General features: G+C 38.1%; 1 protein-coding gene across 1 annotated transcript in view; it reads left to right on the top strand.

The window, feature by feature from the left end:
• zic6 (zic family member 6) overlaps nt 1–19,277 on the top strand; it is a 43,653-nt gene extending 24,376 nt beyond the window's left edge. Inside the window, exon 4 of the mRNA XM_040015696.1 lies at nt 252–19,277. The gene's annotated coding sequence lies outside the window, so the exon portion shown is untranslated. The remainder of the gene's footprint in view (nt 1–251) is intronic.
• Nucleotides 19,278–19,996: the final 719 nt, after the last annotated feature.

The following is a 19,996-nucleotide window of genomic DNA, read 5'->3' as shown; positions in this document are numbered from 1 at the left end:
CAGCAAATCCTTGTCAATAACAATTCTTTCATAGTGCGAATGGATCAAGACTTAAAAAATACCCCATATCATAATATATCATCTTTTATATTATGATATGGATAATATGATGCATTCCTCTTTAGGTTAAGGTTATTTAAGTCAGGTTTTATCAAAACAAACATTTATGTTTTATAGAAATTAAAAAATATGAAGGTAAAAAAATTAACTAAAGTTACATTTCCTTCTTATGTTTTTTTCTTGTTTTGCAGTATTGAAGGCTCTTTTCAAGATGAGAAAAAATACTTCAGGCATCTTGTTGAAGTTTTGTGTGTGAACATCTTGAATGCTGTCATAAAAGCTTCAATTAAAGATCTTTACTCAGACGTTCTGTCTTTATTTACATTTCTGTAGTGACAACAAAGTCTGAAACAGTGGATTGCACATGAAATAATAGTTGAAATAAAGATTTTGATTATTTATTGTTGTTGTTTATTTTATGAACTAAACTTGGCTTAAAGTAAAATAAAAAACATTTCCTATATCACTATGATGAAAAAACAAGAAAGGAGAGCAGAGAAACTTAAATCATCGACCTGGTAACATTTGCATGCTTAACAGGTCTTAATTAAATCTATACAGAGAAAATTAAATGTCTCTTTACGAAGGCTTTGATAGACAATTATGATAAATACTGTGAACTGTTATTCCTATAATTGTCCATACTACTCATTCTATTAGGTAGTAAAAGGTTGGATTAAAGTGGACTGTTCTTTCTAAAGATAGCACATGTCTTTTACAAACTAAGTAAGCAATTATTGACTGGAAAGATGAGATCTGGCAATGATTCACTGTGATATAATCTTTTGTCTAAAGCTGGAGGGGTGTAGCTGTATGTTTCAGCTTGTGTCCAGCGTCTCCTCATTTGCGATCCAGGAACTGAAAAGGGTAACTTTGGCCTTATGACCTCAGCCTGAGAACTGTAAATCTTTCTTCCTCACACAAGCTGTATTGCTTTGCCTCTCCTGAGTTGTAAACTACTGGCCTTTCTGCTAGTCCTATAGCCATCCAGCCGTTTTATTGTCTCAGTAGGGATAGTGAGTTCAGGCAGTAGTCATCGACCAAGACAGAGGTGAACTGTTTGGGGAAGCCTCTCGGTGCTGTGCTAACTTTTCAGTCAGACCTGTCGAGTTTGAGGGGAACAAAGCAAATGCAGACTTGTAGATTTTAGTTTATATTAGGCAAAGCAATAAACAAAAGCTCCCGTTATGTTCGTTGCATATTAAAAAATAGTGAATTTTATGTGAAATGTGCACGATTAAAGATTTTGACTGAATTAAAACATCAATTATCTGTAAAATGTGAATGGACCACAAATTAGGATTTAACAGTCATCAGATGTCTTTGCTGGGCTCCAAAACTTATGAGTCTTATTTTTAACATTTAGACTTTTTCAAACCTTCTCTACTGTGTTTTCATGTTGATTTCAAACCCTCCCTACTGTGTTTTTTTTTCATGTTGATTATATGCAAACTTTTGATGGTGATTTAAATCTACATTATTTAAAACTTTCCCCATGGATGATTTATTGATTGCAATGTTGCACTTTACAAAGAGGAACATCCAAAGAACAACTGGAGCCTGATTTAAGTCACAGTATGTTGTAAAATTGTTAAAAATGTAATAAATCAAACTGCTTTTCATTACTCCAAAAAAGCAGCCTGTTGGCGGTAAAGCCATGAATGTAGCCACAGATTTGGCAAACAAATTAAACCCAGTGTGAGTATGTGTTGATAACTGCAGTGAAGTATTTGTATTAGTGAGAAGCAGGTGGCAGCCAAATGAGCAAAGTTGTTCTCAGTCAAAAACTATTTCAAGCTCAGCACAGATTTGTACTGAGAAATCATAAATCTACATGATGTTCAGTTAATGCCAGCTAGTCACACACCAATTAATGCGAATTTAGGTGGCTTTTACAAGATTTGGCAGCGATGTGATGTCACACAGGGGTGGATCCCTGGTTGCAGTGACAAGAGAAGACAACTCTTTCTTCCATAGGAACACAGAAACAGCAGGATGAGTCATGATTCTTTTTTGTAAGCGGTAAAACAAATTTTCAGAAGATGAATCATTTTTGTCTCCACACTGTTTGCCTGCTGTATGCTGCATATTCTCTGCTAAAGCCTCACCAGCACACACTAGTACTGACTGGAGCAGGTTAAGGCAGGACACAGTAGATAAGCACGTGACACACTTGAATGTAGGCCATTTTTAGTTCTTGTTGGGTAGAAGAGAAATTCAGCTCTTTAGAGGATACAAACTTAGAATCCTCAAGGAGCCTCATTTCTTCTCCTTCCAGCTCGAAATTGGCTCTTTTTAATGCAACTGAAAGCTCGCTGTTTTACAGGCACGAATAAAGAAGCGGATGTCCTAGAAATTCAAATGTTGTTTGCGATGGCCGTGTCCAGGAATACATTTTCTTGTCAGAGTGATTGATCAGCTATATTATAGTATCTTCGCATCCTCCAACTGTCCATTGGCTTGCTGGTATTTTTGTCATTTTTACATGCCATGCGGTAACTGGTTGCCATTGTCATCACGGCAGACTGGGAGCCGGGGAGAGGACGCCAGTGCTGTGCCAGTTGGCGCAAGTAGTGAAAACACAAGGCAGACACAGCACAATTCTAATTTTCATCGTTCCAGACACGAAGGTCACTGCTTTGGCACCTGCAGTTTTTACATGTTTGGCTAGTTATTGACTGAGTCCATGTACTTTGGATGTATGTGTAAATTGAACTGATTTATTCCTGTATAAATTATGAAAGTGTTGATTTCCTTCTCATTAAAAAAAAAAGAGGTCAGGTTATCCATGCACAGTTATGTAACACAGGGTGATTTAGGGCCACTCTAGTGATCAACTACAATAGTACAAGTCTATTAATAGGGCACACTAGTAAATAGATAATTACAAATCTTGTGATATACATTTATTTTTCTGAATTATATAACACCGTGTGTAAAGAAAGAAAAATTGTTTGTTCACAAGAGGCTCATCGTGATTGTTATTTAATGAGTTAGCTCTCATGCCCCAGTTCTGTTAAAGAAAAAAAAAATCAAAGAAATGCAGCTTTCTTCTTTGCTATGCTGCACACACAACACAGGAAAATGTGTGTACCTTAGGTTATTGTATGGCTTTATCAGTTTTCATGTAGCTCTTAAGCCTGTAGATATATTCTCCTGGTGGTGCTTTGCTTAGCACACAATAGTTCTGCAAATATCAGGGGCCAAGTCATTATCTTCTGCTCAGCAGGTCACATTATTGGAGTGTTGAACTAATGATATGTAATGAGCTCTCTGTGACACATGTCTAGCCACCCTTACTATCGTGGGGCCCATTAATAGATAACAGCATCATAATTAGCTTCGTTGGGAAGCCAAACCTAAGCTTATAAATATATCAAACAACAGTTAAGTTGCGTAACTGCAATGTATGCAGTTCTTATATTTTGTTTTCTTGTGTGTATGGTATTTTGATGAAAGTATTGTGTTCATCGGCACAGCTAAAAATTGCTAAGTACTATGACAGGCACTGATACCGTGTACTGTATAGTATACACAATACCGACAAGAGCGTTTTCAAAGTGTGGACATGTATAATTGTCTACAACTACTTTTTCTTTTTAAACAAACAATAATCTATGGCTAACAGAGCGTCGAATCATTATTGTCAGTGTTTTCACTGTGCTCAGTAAATTGAAAGCCCGGGACACAAATACATGGCTGTCTTAAAAATTTATATTGGAAATGGTTTTGATGTTGTACCCCACTGCAAACACTTTCAGCCTTCTGCAGGTCTCCTAGCAACAGCAAACAAAGGCAGGACCCATCTCAAGTTTCCCGTGGAGCGGCCAGTCCGGCGTGCCTTTGATCTTGACTGGGAAAATAGCTGAGTGGGCACTACTCGCATTTGTCTTTCATTTACTCCAGCACCCCCACCCCCTCCCAAAATGTTCACTCAAACAGCCAAATCTTTATCTGTCCGCAGCAACCAATACCCCTCTTGGATAATCAACCATAGCAAGAGAAGTCATTGATGCACTGTTTAGTCAAAATTGGACGTTTTTGTTTTGGAGCACAGCTGCTGCAGCTATCATTTGTGGTTCCATTGCAAGAAAACAAAAGTGTAAACCCAGATAGTTTAATCCAAGATGGTTTAACCCTTGTTTCCATTGTGTCAAAAGTGTCAAAAAAGACTTACCTCAAAATTTATGAACCTAATAGAGCCTTGGTACTTTTGAATGAAGCCGTTTATCTTCCATTGCAAGAAAATACAAGTGAAACCCAAGATTGCTTAACCAAGATAGTTTAGCTGTTTTCGCAGCGTGTAAAAAAGGACTCACCTCAGAATTTATCTGTCCATGTCCTTGGACTTTGGGACAAGGAACACATGAAGCATCTAAAACATTTTCATTCTTTTCAACTTTATAAACTCAAAGCACTTGTCTCAATGCCAAAAGGATACTAAGCAACCAGCGTGGATTTTGCAAGTCTCTGGGCTGACACAGTGCAGGAGAGTGCTCCCATTTAAACTCAACATTAAAAGTCTAGGCTGCACATGGGAAAAAATATTTAGGAAGTTTAATAATGCTTTCGAAGTAAGTCTTTGGAATCAAAAATACACAACTCATTCTATGCATAAACATGACCAAGTAAATGCAACACATCTTAAGGCTATTTAATGTTATCTTACTCTGCTCTGCTTTCATCCAAAACAGCTCAGACAGCTCGAGAGATTAAACAAATTGAAGTGTTACACACTGTTTTGGTGTAATTTACTGTAATTGATGTTTCTATCTAGTGCTGAGGCCTTCTGAAGCAATTGCTTGTGTTTGTAGGAAGGCATACAACCCAGTGGGATGTATTGACTGAGGCTGTTGACTAATACTGCTATATTGGCATGTTTTAATGCTCTCCCATTGTTTGACTAACAGACTCCGCTCTAAAGTTAAAGCACACCTTGCACACTGCAGAAAAAAAAGGATATCAGAGTGTGTTTTATCACTTTTCTCTATCAGAGATGACATAGAAACAAAATATTTTTTCTTTTGGTATCTTAATAGGTTAGCATCTAGCTATAATATATGCTATAATAACCTAGCTATAATATATGTTTGGGGTGTATCTTAGAGTCAGAATACTAACATTTTTTGTTATAAAAGTGCTGAAAGAGGTTTTGTTAAAAAAAACAAGAACAATATTTGCTCACATACCTTTTGTGATTTCATCCTTCTGTGATGCATACCCCATGGTGCTCCCATTGCCATATTTGCCACATTTTCGAGTGTTATCTTCAGGTATAGTTACACTAACATTGTCTGTACGAACAAAAAGGCTTCTTGTCTTATTTTTTGATGTAGTTTTCTTCCTCTGGAGCAATTTCCACAACCAAACTTCTGTTTCCTGTTTGAACATCCACACGTCTTCGCACACTACGGACAGAGATCACTTCTGAAACTGTGGTAACACTGTCCTTGTATGGACAGAAATTGTTTCAGTATTAAAACAAAGTTTTAAAATGAAAGCATATTACTGTGAATATAGCCTTCCGGTGCTTAGAACGTTTTTTTACGTTTAACCCACAAACTCCTGTGTTCTTGATTATGTGATTGTTGCTTATCAGAATCAGAATACTTTAAGAAAATTATGCATGTTATCCTTGAAATGCAATAATGTGCAAGAACAATGTGTCCACATCTCCAGTTATACCACATTGTGTTGCATATGTGGTCCATAAATGTACCACAAACTAACACCCAACAACAAGCAAGTGATCAAAATTGGGACTTGATGAAGAACACAGTAGAGATCACGAATGAAGCTATACAGCTATAAGATACATTATCTTACTGTTACAGGACTGTGACTCCACATAATAGTTTTCCCCCAGGACTGCTGAGTTTGGTAAATAACCACGTGTTTACTGACATATTAGCTAATGTCAGTGATATGCTTTGAAAAAAGTAAAAATGAATACATTTGCAATTTAAATTCATACATTTAATACAACTGTAACAAGACGTGCAACATAACTTGCTTAATGTACCGAAAGTGAAAGTGCAGAAATGGTTATATATGATGTTAACTGATCATATAGTGATGTATTAATCGATACAACAGCTTGAATGTTGTAGATTTTTGGATATGATTTGGATCAGATAGGTGATTAGTTCAAGAACATCATATGTTTTATTTGTAAAACTCAATTTGTTAAGTAACAACAAACCATAGATTAAAAAAATGCAATGTAATAAAAATACTATTTTAAATTGAAACGTGATGGAGTAAATATCAATAAAGAGAAATAAAAGTACCTGAAAATTGTCTAAAAAGAAACAAATTAAATGTAGAGTCATGCAATATAAGGCTTATCTTCAGAAATGGTGATTACATTATGTGGTGAAATAGGGAAATAGTTTTGATTGACAGTGCAGATGCCTTTGTAATTTCAAGACTAAAAGCAAACATGAGAACTTTGATTTAAGTATATTTGGTAAATGTACTGATGCCAATAGTTTCACACTCAAAAGTCTAAACAAACACTGCAGGTTGTTTGGATTTATTATTCCGTTTAGACATTATCACAACAATGTCAGCTCAGATTTTGTAGATATAGTTCTTGTCATAGTGCAAAGGTGCACTATTTCCAATTAACCTAAAAATGGGAAATAAATATTTTACCTAGTACTATTTTGTCAGTTGTATTATCTCTCATTCCTGTTGGTGAGTTTTTCAGTGTCTTTAGCAACTGAAAAAAAAACCTCCCAACAAAAACCATTTCATCTGTTATAGATGGTTGTTTTCAGGGAATACTTGTTCTAGCTGGTTCCTATTTTGAGTCGTCAAAGCAAATGTTCTGTAGGAGTGCAGTTTTTTTTTTCATTCCTTCAAGATCCTATTATGGAAGCATGGAAGTTTTTTTTATATCTTGGAATTGTAGGGAAAAAAATGCCCCACCCTTGCCTTCAGCTGCCTGTATTCTTCTCTACAAACATGTTACACACTGAGAAAGAAGTCACAATATTTAATATATAGTCACATTTTTTTCCAGGTTGAATAACAAAACAACAACAACAAAAGAGGTTGTGATCTAATACAGAAAATTTGAAGTGCTCAGACAAGGAGACCTTTACCTTTCAAGCTACCTTCTGACCTGGAAAAGCCAGAGTAACATTTCGTTTTGCATCTCACCTTCAAGAACTCTTTACTAGCTAAAATAGTTCTTCTGGGAAGAAAAGGAAAACATTTGAAGTAGATCTCTCTTCTCCCTCTTTCTCTTCCCCCAAAACCCATTTGAAGCCATTTTAGCATTTATATATAGTGTATTTCTGATTCAGAATCCTGTGCAAAAAGACTGTTATGGCATCAAGTATCATCACATTACCACAGACAAAAAATAAAGCATGTCTTCATGCTTGTCTGCACCAAACCCCACTTGGAGTACCCTTCTGATGACTGCTTGTGCCAACTGACAACAATGTTGGGGTGGAAAGAATGTATTAATATCCTCTTGAGCCCTAAGCATGAACATTTACTGTCACCGTTATTTATCCACTTATATGCTTACCAAATATAGGTGTCCTAAGAAGTAGTTTAGTTACTGGAAGCATTTCAGTATTTTTGCCTTAATGTAGCAACGAGGTGGGACTCTCTCTGTAAAAAAGAATCATTTCTGTTCTCATTTAATAAAATTATCAGTTGAATTGCTTTTTTATTAACAGCAGCTTAGGGTGCAAGTTCATTGTGCTGGAGGACATTAATGTATGAAAATAAGTTGCGATGTCTTTAAATGTAAAAACACACACTCTTATACACACCATCCTCAAAATTGCTTTCTTAGAAGCTGCAACTCACTTTTTATGCACTTAACTTTTCAGATTTGAATCCAGATAAATTCTTAAACTAGTTTTTGGTACTTTTTATTATTTTCTTTTTGTATTACAGTTTTAAGCATTTCTTGAGGACACGTGTTAATTGTTAACCTGCTTTAGATGACAGTGTTGGTTGTCTAGCTGGATTTCTGTTATCTACTTTACTACAACAAAAGGTAGATATGTTTTCCACCACACTGTTAAAATTGTCAACTTCAGTTGTACATCTGTCAGTGGAAACAGGATGGTGTTGTTTATGGTTCATCAGCTGATTGGATCTTGGGTCTTTCTGGCTTAAAGGATAGTATTTCTCCTATTCTTTTCAGGATTTCGAGTGCCATGTCTTTCTTAAATAGTCAGAGTTATTGCTCCCCCTCTGCCAGTCATGAATACTCTACTTGCCTGCTACCTAATAGCCTACTCCACCACCCTGTGCCCAGGAGATTTCATATGTTTTGTGGTTTCACACAATCTAACAAGTGCCCCATCTTGCCTGATCCTTGTTAATATAACACATGGCAGAATACAGTGAAATTCGCATGTGAAGAAAATTAATGAATCTTCTCAACAAACCAGTTTTGATCTTTCAAACCCAACTAGAGCCAAAACAGAAGCCCTCTTACTCTCAGAGGCCCAACGTGATGCTTTCAGTCCCTGTGGAATTTAAAGAGGGAATGGAAGCTGGCAAAGAAATTTCTCAGCAAAGTTGTCTTCTTCTCTCTCCTAAATTTGCCAGTTTTCAAGAGCTCATCAGTGTGGGCAACAGGCTTGGGAAATAGAACCCTTAGATACAGATTAATTTCATCCTATAGTTCCCCCACAACCTGTCTCCTTACGAAATATGATGATGGACAGACCTAGAGAAGGTCTTTGCAGCCAGCCACCTTTCTTGATGTATTCTCCATGGCAGGAAGGCAATCCTTAACCCCCCCCCCCCCCCCCAAAAAAAAAATGACAAAGGGATGAATGGTCTAATGATAAGTGCAGAAAAAGGCATGTAAAACCTTTCTCAACATACTGCTCTACTGGCTGCAACAGTGGAAGCCTCCAGTTTGGTTAACAAATACTGACTCAGCTTAGTATGGAAAACAAAACCTGGAGAGTTTTGTTCAAATGCTTAATCACTGACTTCAGTCAAATAGAGGTATTTAACAAGTTAAAAATTGAAATATTTGAAATATTTCTAATATCTCTACTTCATCTCATTGCCCATAGAGAGTGATGTGTGTTACTTTATATAAGAGTGCAGGAACACAACAATATGCTTTCTGACCTGTTTTGGCTTACAGCCTTCAATCCCTGGCTTCTCCAGTCTACATCTCACATATCCTTGGGCGAGATACTAACTGCCATCGGAGTACGGATGTGTGTCGTGTTAGATAGAAAGCTCTTACGTAGAAAAAGAAGAGAAAAAAGTGCTTGTGTGAATGGGTAAATAAGGCAAGTTGTATAAAGTGCTTTGAGTGCTCAGGTAGAGTAGAAAACCACTATATAAGAACCAGTCCATTTACCATAACTATCTTTCCAACCTCCATATTTTCTGTAAATAGCAGAAAGGCATCTATAAAATATGATTGTTATGATCTTGGCTCACAGGTCTTTGTCTCGTGAAGGAAAAAAAAGAGCAAAAAAAGAAAAAAAAACCCAAAGAAAAACATAAGTGAGCAAATATGGAACATAGAGATCGAGACCTGGAATCATTAGTGGTAAGCATGATATTGCTTTTCTGGCCCAATTTGTAATCTTAAGACATTAGCTCGTGAACACCTAATTTATAATTATCTGGAAAGTAAATGTCTTTTCAAATAATTCCTTTTAGAAGGGACAGCTATTCAAGATTCTCAGTGTCAAGAGCAGGGACAAAGCACCTGTCAGGGCACAAGGGTAGAGTGTAGAGAAGGGAAGGTTAAGGGCTGGGTGTATTTCTTTCAAGCCCTTTGCTTGAACACACGCTTTAATTTCAATCAGCAGTAGATTCTAAAAACTTCATATATAAAATCATGAATGAAACCTGCCAAAGAAGCTCAAATTTTGCTGACTTTCTCCATAACCTCCATAAGTTTTTTTTTTTCTCTTTCCCCTAAAAGTTGTACTTCTACCACCATCTTTGCTCTTGGGGAATTTTTCTATAGACTCCAACTTAGGTTTCTTTCAGAGTCATGTCTGTTCCTTAAGATTTCTTTGGTTGGTGTACTTGTACCTTGTCTGGAAGCAGATCACGCACTGTGTTGCCGCCACTTTGCATACTTACTCATGAAATAAAGCGGGAACCTTAAAGAAGAGTGCAATGTTTAAGTTAAGAGAACAAAATCATTTTTACACTTAATTTACTTTTGTTTGCTTTAGATAGGATCCAGATTAACACTCAAAAGACCCTCATGAGATTAGTGGATGTATTAATCATGTAAGCTGAAGTTATGTACTTTTAATGTATTATTACTGTTTAAGGCATACATGGTAATAGTTGTCGTTAGTATAAAAATTATTAAATGGTTCTTGGATACTTCAGATATACATGTTGATAAATGTTATAGATACATAAATGATTAAACGGATTCTTGTTTTTCAGCGTACACACTACCTCAGATGCTATGGTCCAGGCATCCTTAAACTTACCTATAATAAGCCCCTAATAATCTAATTTACTTTAAATATCAAGTTCAGAGCAAACAGTATTTTTACATGATATTAAATGTTTTATTTTGTGTTATATGGTAAAAAATATTAAATATTTCCTTTCTTTAAACAACTTATTGGAGGTGAGTGGCCAACCACAGATGGTCACATTCCCACTCAATCATTGTACCTGCATAATGTACCACTGTTGAGAGCTAAGGGTGTCGGAGTGGGAAAGGGTGATTCAAACCATTGTAAAGCAAGAGTGGGTTGGTGTCAATCATTTGAAAACTAAAGAAATTTAATAAATGTAATCAATACAAGTGCATTTATTAATTTTTTCTTATTAATATTTCTAAAATAGCACAGTGGCTATAAGGGACATTTTATACCTATTTTAAATGCAGGTACACCAATAGAATCAAGGTGTTACAAACAGGAAAATCTGGCAAAAATGTAAGGGTTGAACATTTGTAAATATATGTTTATTGAAAATATTATTGAATAAGTGGATCGGTGTACATAGACCCTCTCAGGTAAATACTTTGTTACCTTACCACATCACTCTAAAATGTCGAACTTGCTTTTGACCTCAAAAAAACAAAAAAACAACAAGTTTTACTAAGGTACTTTAAGGTATTTTCACTATGTGTGGCAGAATGTTATTAGGAAAAATAAAAAGTATTTAAAAATCTTACTACTGAAAATTCTTGGGCCCTCTTTTGAAATAGATTGACTGGACTAAAAGGCCCCCCTACTGGGTATATAAAGAACGCTTAAAGCTTTCGTGCCTATTTAGAGTAATGCGCAGACATTTTACACCATCTCAATCTGTCATCCTATATGTTGTGTACACATGGAAGAAATCAGTGTCTGTTTGTGCCATATAGAATCTTTAATATATGACATTTCTAGAGAGGGAAAAAAAAAACCCAACAACAACAATCATGGCACAGACGGAGTGGGGGTGGGGTGGCTCTCATTGGGGTTCAAAAGTAGAATGTAAGATGTCTGTCTTTGTCTAATCCAACACATTTTATTTTTATAACTGAGAAATCTGTTCAGGGACCCCAACATTTTTTTTTCCAACTGTCAGGGTGTCATTTGTCAGAAAAAAACAAAAAAACAAAAACTCCCACCCCCATTCCTTCTGTATGTTATGAGGTTTTAGCTCTTTCAAAAATGCAAGGTGGGTGCTTGTATCAGATGGACACGTAGACACAGCGACCTTCCACGTACTCTCCACACTCTGCGTGGAGAGTACAGGCGATCTCCTGATTTCCTCTTTTTTTTAACGGTGTTATGCACTTTAGCTTCATCCTCAGTCAGTAAAATATGCCTTTAAGATGACGAAGCATTTGGACTATAGTGAGCATTGTCCCTCATGATTGAGATGTTAACCTTCAGGGCAACCCTTGCTCTTCAGTACCTCATTTTTTCCTTCCCTCTTTTCTCTGTTCTCCTCCTCCTGCGTCTTCTTCGTTCCCCTTTACCCTGGTTTCTCTTCTCTAGCAGCCTGCACAGTGATGCTCTAAAGCCATTAGTGAGTCCTAGCACCGATAATGAAGCCACAGAGGTGGTCTGAGCCAGTATGGCATTGGCGCTGGAACACGGGAGGAGGGTAGATTAGGATAATTACCTAGCCATGGTGGAGCAATGAAAAAAAAAAATCTCTGACTTCCTGCAGGCCTTGAACAGCAAAGGAACACAGTTCAATCAGGTGCGACACCAATTGCTCAAAAAAGAAAGAATAAAGCAAATTGAAAAATTAGTTCCAAGTATTTTTAGTGAACGTCGTGTGTATATTAGACTTTTTAAAATTTTCATTTTTTGTTTTTGCAGGTGTTCTCCTCATTCCGCTCTTATGTATATATGTGTTTATTTGTTGTTTGCGAGGCTGTGATTTAGGTCTGTCACACATACTGTAAGGACATCCTAAATATCCACGCTCACAGAGACTTTGAAGAGCCTATGAGGTCAGGTTTTAAATTATGGTCTGAACCCACACCAAGCTTTCTCCCTCCACTCCTGTAAATCCATTTTCCACACAATGCATTTCAAATCAAAGCGACGTCACCATAACATGCCTTAGGAAACATTAAGCCATAGTGCGTTACTTTCATGTATGATAGCACAGCCCCTGTATGCTTTGATGTGCTCGCGTTTTTTTTTTTTAATGCTTTATTAATAATAACACATTGGCTCCTTCTCACACCACCATCAGCTTCTGATGTACCTTTCTCTCCTCCTGAACAACATCCCTCACTCTTTCCATGCCTCAGCTGCGTCATCCCTCCCCAGCCCCTGAGCCGTGTCTCAGGATTGGCCCGTTTGTGTTTGGGAAGGAGATTTGAAGGAATGACATGGGCCTTGAGATGAAGAGAGTTACAAAGACCTATCAGAGGGCAGAGAGTACAGAGAGCAGAAACACCATTGGCTACTGAGGAAATCAGACATGTCTTCATTTCTCCCAGCCATCCTCGCTGAGTGTCATTTCCTCACCCGAGGAGGGAAGCATAGGGGGGTGGGTGAGGATCAGGATTTGAGTTTCTGTTTGTGAGTGTAAGTGTGCGTGGAAATGTGTGTTTGCTTGCGTGTTGTGTGCAGTAAACATAGAAATACAGAGGGATGAGCATGTAGACACTGATAGCACTCACCTCCTCCAAAGCTGGCCAAAATACAAAGCAGCCTGCGCATTCCTAGTGCTGTCCTAGCTGAACACTATGAATGGGATGCCTGATTCATAGACATGCAAGCTTATCTCCTAATAAACTGCTGCAGCTTTATCACTGGATGTTTTACATCTGTGTTTTAATGGCAAAAGTATCCCAAATCACACAACTGCTGTTGAGTATTTGCTGATATTTTCCTTCTGGCAAATTCAATATAATGCCTGCAGTTTATTAGATCACTTAGCAGTTTGTCACAATAACATGTGTACTCCTGCACACAAACATCTGCTGATTTAATTTTCTTCTTTTGTGATGTTGTTGTGTTTGTATACCTCTTTGATCATGCTCCAATCTTCCTGTTATGTAGTATGATTGAATCTTGTGTATTTTATTTTCTGATTTTGATTGATCCTTTCTTCCCTACACCTTCTAGAGTACATTTTTTCCCCCAGCTCATTCATCTCTGCTTATATTCAGTGAAAAATAAATAAATATGTATTAACATGCTGAAATAACTCTGTTTTTATTGCTTTCAACATTTACTCTGTCATTTCCAAAAGCTTTCTGCTGATCTACATTTATTCCATTTATCAGGTGTGCACACGTGCCAATTATGCAGCGTTTTACATACTGATTTGACAGAATTTCACAGTGGAAAATCTTCCTAAAACACACAGTTTTGATGATGATACGAGACGTTACTCAGTATGTTTCTGCTTGTTAGGATGCAGTTGCTTGACTCTGGCTGTCTTCACAGTGATATGACTGGGAGCAATGGGGCTGAGCCCCGGCCTAATCTCTCCGCCTCGACCATAATAGATCTGTGTGGTCTAAAGGCCCTCTGGGGGCACCTGGCTCCCCTCCCTGCCATCTCTGGCTGAATCGAGTGTTGAGGCCATCCCAGCGCAGAGACCAAGGGTCAGCTTCAAAGGCCTCCTGCCCCCTTCCTGCCACCTGGTGTTCCATTTCGGTCGAAGGGTGCATTTCCTTTCCAGTCCCTCCACCCTCTGTTGCCCTTCTCAGAACAGGTTAAGGACATCGAGCTGGTACAGCTCCTCCCTGTGATCTCCTTCAGCCTCCTCCCTAGCCGCCCACATGCGGAGACAGGGTGAGAGATCAGTCCCACCCAAACATCACAGAGTCACACCATCATTTGAAATATAAGTCTGCTTTTGATTTAATCGAAGCCCAACAATATATATGTCTATACATTGAAGTAATTTGGTAGTATATAGTGAAGGATCTGCTACATTTTTATGAACTTGAAGGTGTGTAAGGAACTTCAAATCTGCAATCCACAGTTTGATTGTGTAAAGTGCATCATTAAAAAGTCCTGAGTTTAGTCATAGAGAAAATAATTACTTCCACACAAAGAATGAATATTTATAGCATACCTTTTAATCATATTATAACACAATATGTGTACATTGTTCCAACAGTTTTTTCAAAGGCAAGAGCTTGTTTATAAAGGAGCATTAAATAAGTAAACTTTTTGGCGGTCACTTGAAACACATTTTATTATTAACTGAGCACCATATCATCTATGGTATGAATAACTCTCTCTCTTTCCCTGTTGGTCAAGTAAAAAATGGCAGGACTATAAAACACACATTTTTATCTTCGTCAGGGCTGCTGGACAATAAGCTCCAAGAATACATATTAATCAATTGAGATTTTGAATCTTTTTATAAAGCTGGACCATTTTTTCCCTCCAATACATTAGCAGATCTCAGTATGTCCGCTACTCTTGTGAACAGGGATGAGAAGGAGAAAGAGGGAGAGGAAATAAAGGTCTGATGAGTTTGGCAAAGAGAAGATGGAGGCTGAGACAGATGGCATGAAGTCTGCAGCACTCTGGCGTGGCTCGCCTGGTGCTAAAATCCTCCTCTCTCACATTCCAACAAATCCTACCAGGAGGCTGGGGAGTCTGTCACACCACTCCAAGTATCCACACAGCTCGCTTCACCCTCCTCCCCCACCCACTGTTGCCCCCCTCGTGCAGCCGAGCCTCTGGCCACTCTGTATCACATTTCTACTATTTTATTCTCACGTACGTATAGATTCACATATTTGCATATTTGCGGTAGGTCATGTGGACCTTTACAGACCTCGGTAAGATAAGCAGCTCCAGGGGTGCAGATAAGAAGAGAGGCCAAGTGCATAATGAAGAGATGCGGCCTTGCTGTCACTGCAGTATAAAAACCTTATTCTGTAAACACTGGTGCAAATCATAAGGGAAAGACTGTACCATCCATTTATATCAGAGGAGACTTAAGAAGCTTTTTGATTAGTTTCACCGCAGTCAGCATCAGCCAATGGTCTTGAAGAACAGCTGTGTTACCCAATCTCAGTCCGAACATGCTCGTCAGACCCTTATTTTAAGGCTTCCCTTGGGTCTTACAGTCCAAAATGGACAGTAGTTTGACTGATTACACATAGCACAAACTAACAACTGGATCACGGGCTCCACATGACATCTTCATCTCCAAATACAGTACTATTGGATTGCCTTTGAATTTCTGAAGCATGCTTTCTTTCACCATCTCAAAGTGGTTCATCTAATAAGAACAGTCTAATTTATTTTACACTATGCTCGCTCCCCATGTCTCTTCCTCGCTGTCTTTCTGCCTGCCTTCTGTTTGTTCTAATGAATGACTTCTGAAATGAGGTGCTGCTGTGAGGAGGTCACAGAGGGCTTCAAAATCACATTACTGTTAATGATAATAAAAAGAACAATCTGTGTTAAACCTCTTGGATGTTTTCTTTTCTCTCTCCATATGGAGAGAATGTTTCATCTGCTACTATTTTGAACATCGTCATGTTTGGAAGTCTCTGCAATTAAAATGCGCACTAAATATTTTCATTTTCATTTTTGTTTTTTTTTTGGTGTTTTTATGCAAATGTTGTCTCTTTGCAGAAGAGTGTGTTCTGATAAAAAGGTATGCAGTGGTGCGCCATCTGGATTACAAAGTACATCACCAAGCACAAAAACATAGTGCGGCATAAAAGGTTTACCAACAGCACCTAAATTTCAAATGCGACTGTACCGTTTTATAAACAAATGCAATAAAAGTAAAGTAAAGGTGACTTTACCTCTTTGTGTGTACAGACGCTACACTGCAGATCTAACAACTACCACTGATTTGCATCTTATCATATGTATAGTTGTAATTTGTATAATAGCAGTCAAATAATAACAATAATAACAATTTGAACAGCTTCTGAATAAGTTTTAAGATAAAACTCACAACTTCAGGCAGATTCAAACAAGTTTCATCTTTCATGTAGGTTTTCAACACTAATGCATCACATGAGAATCTGACACCAACGTGTTTGCTGGGGTTGTTTACGTGGATGTCATCTTCACAAACAGATCACCATCACCACAGAGACAGAGTTTCTGGCTGTCCTTCCTACGTGGCAGGGCAGCATGGCGTCCCCAGGCTCATTGGCACTGCAGCTGTCACCCACAGGATGGAAAAGTGGCAGGGTCGATGACTGCACGGCGTGGCTTCTGGCAGCATCCCTCCCTTCCTGGCCCGGTGAAAGGGCAAGGATAGGGAGCCCAGTCTCTCAGTGCATTGATCGAGGGCCAGCCCTCCATTAGCCACCGTTAGAGCTAAAGGTCAGCTAAGGCCAACGGATGGGTCCTGCATCCGCATCCTATGGAGTGACTCATTCTCACATCCAGGGATTGAGTCCTTGTCACTTTGGTCTGCATTACCCCCTACTTCTGGTGGCCACATGAGGATGCCCATTCCTCTCAGAATAGCCCCCTCCCCGATGAGCTGATGCACCCTACTCAGTGACATTTTTTTTTTTGGGTTTGGTGTCAACCACATTCTCCATTATTTTTGCTTTTACAGATATTACTATCTCCTGCCAAATTAAAACAGCCTTCCATCTCATTTTCTCCAGCAGAAATTGCTTAATAAATGAGCAGGGCCTGATTTGCACTGATGATCACAGAGCAACACAATTGCATCAAATTGCTCACCCAGAGATGGTGCACCACATCGTGCTGATCACTGAGTGGCAACTACTGCCTGGTGTGGTTTACATTAATGCCGCCAGGCTGTGAAAGGGGATAATTGTGGTGCTAAATGCTGTAGAGGCTGACAGGATCCATTTCTTGACTTGTCAAGGGCAACAGCAAAAGAGTGGGTCATGCCGGGGTCTATCCACACAGAGGAAGATGAACTTGTTCGCACAAACATACATGCACACACGTGGGCACATGAACACACACATAGCCAGACAAAATCAGCCACACTCCACATAGAGATGATTGTCTCTTTCTCCTGTCAGGTTGGGCTTTTTTCCTAGCCATAGAGACCTCATCCTGGGAAATTGAGCAATTTCTGATTGAAAATAGTGCCGGTAATTAGAGCACTCACTATTTGTAACCACTTGGCAATACATTAGTATGCAAAGCTGGCAGCCAGCTTATCTTGGGGAAAACGTTTGTTTCCTTAATTGCCCTCTTAGGACAAAAGTGAACGGGGTGGGTGGGGAGGGAAGAGAGTAAAATGTTAACGTGCTGCAAGCTCAGAATAAGAATGGAGCCTGTGTGTTGAGGGGATGTGACTCCCTGAACACAGGGGTTAAACTCCACTAATAGGCTGCATACAGCACACATGGGTGCACACACACAGATACAGAGTAGTGGAGCATGCATACACTCACATATGGGCACACACTGACACTGGCACACAGGCACATGGAGGCACAGACAACAAGACAACTATGATGAGCCCATACATTCCAGAACACACACAATTAGGCACAATTAGCTCCACAGACATACTGTATTGTGTAAAATTGGACACGTGAATACAAGTGTTCAGCACGCCAGTGAATTAAATGGGTCTGTCTTTAAATCCATTAAGATGTGAAACACAGAATGGCTTTAGTTCCCTCATTTAGTTTGATAACTCTTTCTCAAACACTCACTTCTCAGTCTGGAACACTAATCTTTATCAGGAGACCTGATATAAAATTGTGCTCATACTTGTCATCTAAAAAGTGTCAAGGTTTGACTGCAATCTATGTGATATATTACAGTTAAACATATGGAATTTCTTAATAGTTAAGTCCTATAATGCCTCAGTTATTATTCGCACCGCACTTCTTTAAGGACTCTTTTACATTGGAAGCAGAGGTGAGTCCAACATGTGAAATTCTCCATTATTTTTCTTGCCATTTTAGGCACAGTAAGCTGGACCCTAATATCTATATATTTGCACACAGAAAAAAAGTTTCGTTTTTAATTAGAAAATGTGATGCAAATTAATTCTTTCTTTGCTTAGTGACTCCAGAGGCATTTTACTTTGAAGTAGTTGCTGAATTACTGTGATTTCCCCTGATTGTTGGACAAGAGTATCTATAACTTAGAGGACCAGACACATTCTGCATTTTCTAAAAACACAGACCAAATAAAACTTTGTACCTCATGGAAAAACAAGGTAGAATTATTAAATAACCCTTTGCTCATAGATTAAATTGGTTTCCATGATACATGCGAAAGCTGTATGAGTGAAGGCCTACCTTTAACTAATAAATATCCAGGCGTAGATATTGATATCCAGAAAACGTGATTTTAAAAGTAATGGATCTTGTTCCTACATATAAACAGGCTAACCTCAATCATAAAACTTTATTCCTTCTGATAAACTAATGGCACAGTCAGACCTCAGATGTGGTTTGTATATGTGTATCCTGAAGACTATTAGCCCTTAACTCAGTTCAAATCTTGTAAGCTGGCGCTTGATATTTTTTGGGCCCTTTAAAAAAACACATGAATGAAGTAAATGAAATATAAGAAACTGCGATGACCCGCTGTACTGTTCTCCTCTTTGAAGAGGTTATCACCACATGTTGAAACTCATCTTTCCAAGTCTAATCCGCTTACTCACAAGCAAGCACAAAGACGCAAAATCATTTCATATTAAGCACAATCAAAGTCAGTCAGCGCGGGCTTCTAAATTGCAATAGAAAACGTACTTTTTTCAAACAGCTACATTTGAGTGATGAAAAATCAAAACCACTGCAAGCGCCAATAATGGAAAATGTTTTTTTTTTTTTATGACAAATAGACTGTGGGTCGAATATCAGTAGCTTACTCCGTAATACGCTCTGCTGTAAAAAAAAAAAAAAGAAAGAAAGAAAGAAAAGAAAAAGAAAAAGAAAAAAAAGAAAAAAGACGATTTTCTATAAATTAAAATGCAACAAACATAGCTTTGGTTAAGTTTAGATTTAATTTACATTAACTTTTTTTTCGTCGGTTTTATCGGTCCTCAGCCAAACTAAAAAGCACAGTAATGCATAAAATTAAATATTTAAGAAGCTGAGTGTCAAAATTAGTACTCTGAAAGCACTTTTTTTGTCCTCGTTTTAAAGTTTTTAATCTATTCTCCAACAGCACGGCTTTAATGACTTTCACCAAATACCAGCACAAAAAAACAACAAACTCAAATGATGGGAGTAGAGTAGTTTGCGAAAACAATCATTATTAATTTCAAAATCAACAGAAGCCTTGAAGCTACAGGTGGATGAATACTGATGAAAACGTCACGCAGAGAGGGGGCCTATACGGGCCTTCTGATGTACTCTTATTACAAAATCCGCATTAAAACTGTTTTCCAATTAGTTTTTCTTTGGCCACTAAAATCATGAATCGTAAAGAGGCCATGGCGTTGCATATCGGCCAGTTTGACTTTTATCGGTATCCCATTAAATTTCCCTCTTTTGTCTCCGACATCTGTTGCATTTCATATTTTTAGTGAGGACACATGAAACGAA

Source organism: Simochromis diagramma, unplaced genomic scaffold, assembly GCF_900408965.1.
Source record: "Simochromis diagramma unplaced genomic scaffold, fSimDia1.1 OVJJ01000685.1, whole genome shotgun sequence".
Taxonomy (NCBI): Eukaryota; Metazoa; Chordata; class Actinopteri; order Cichliformes; family Cichlidae; genus Simochromis; species Simochromis diagramma.
Note: the sequence above shows the minus strand (reverse complement) of the source record. Positions and strands in the feature narration are given on the sequence as shown.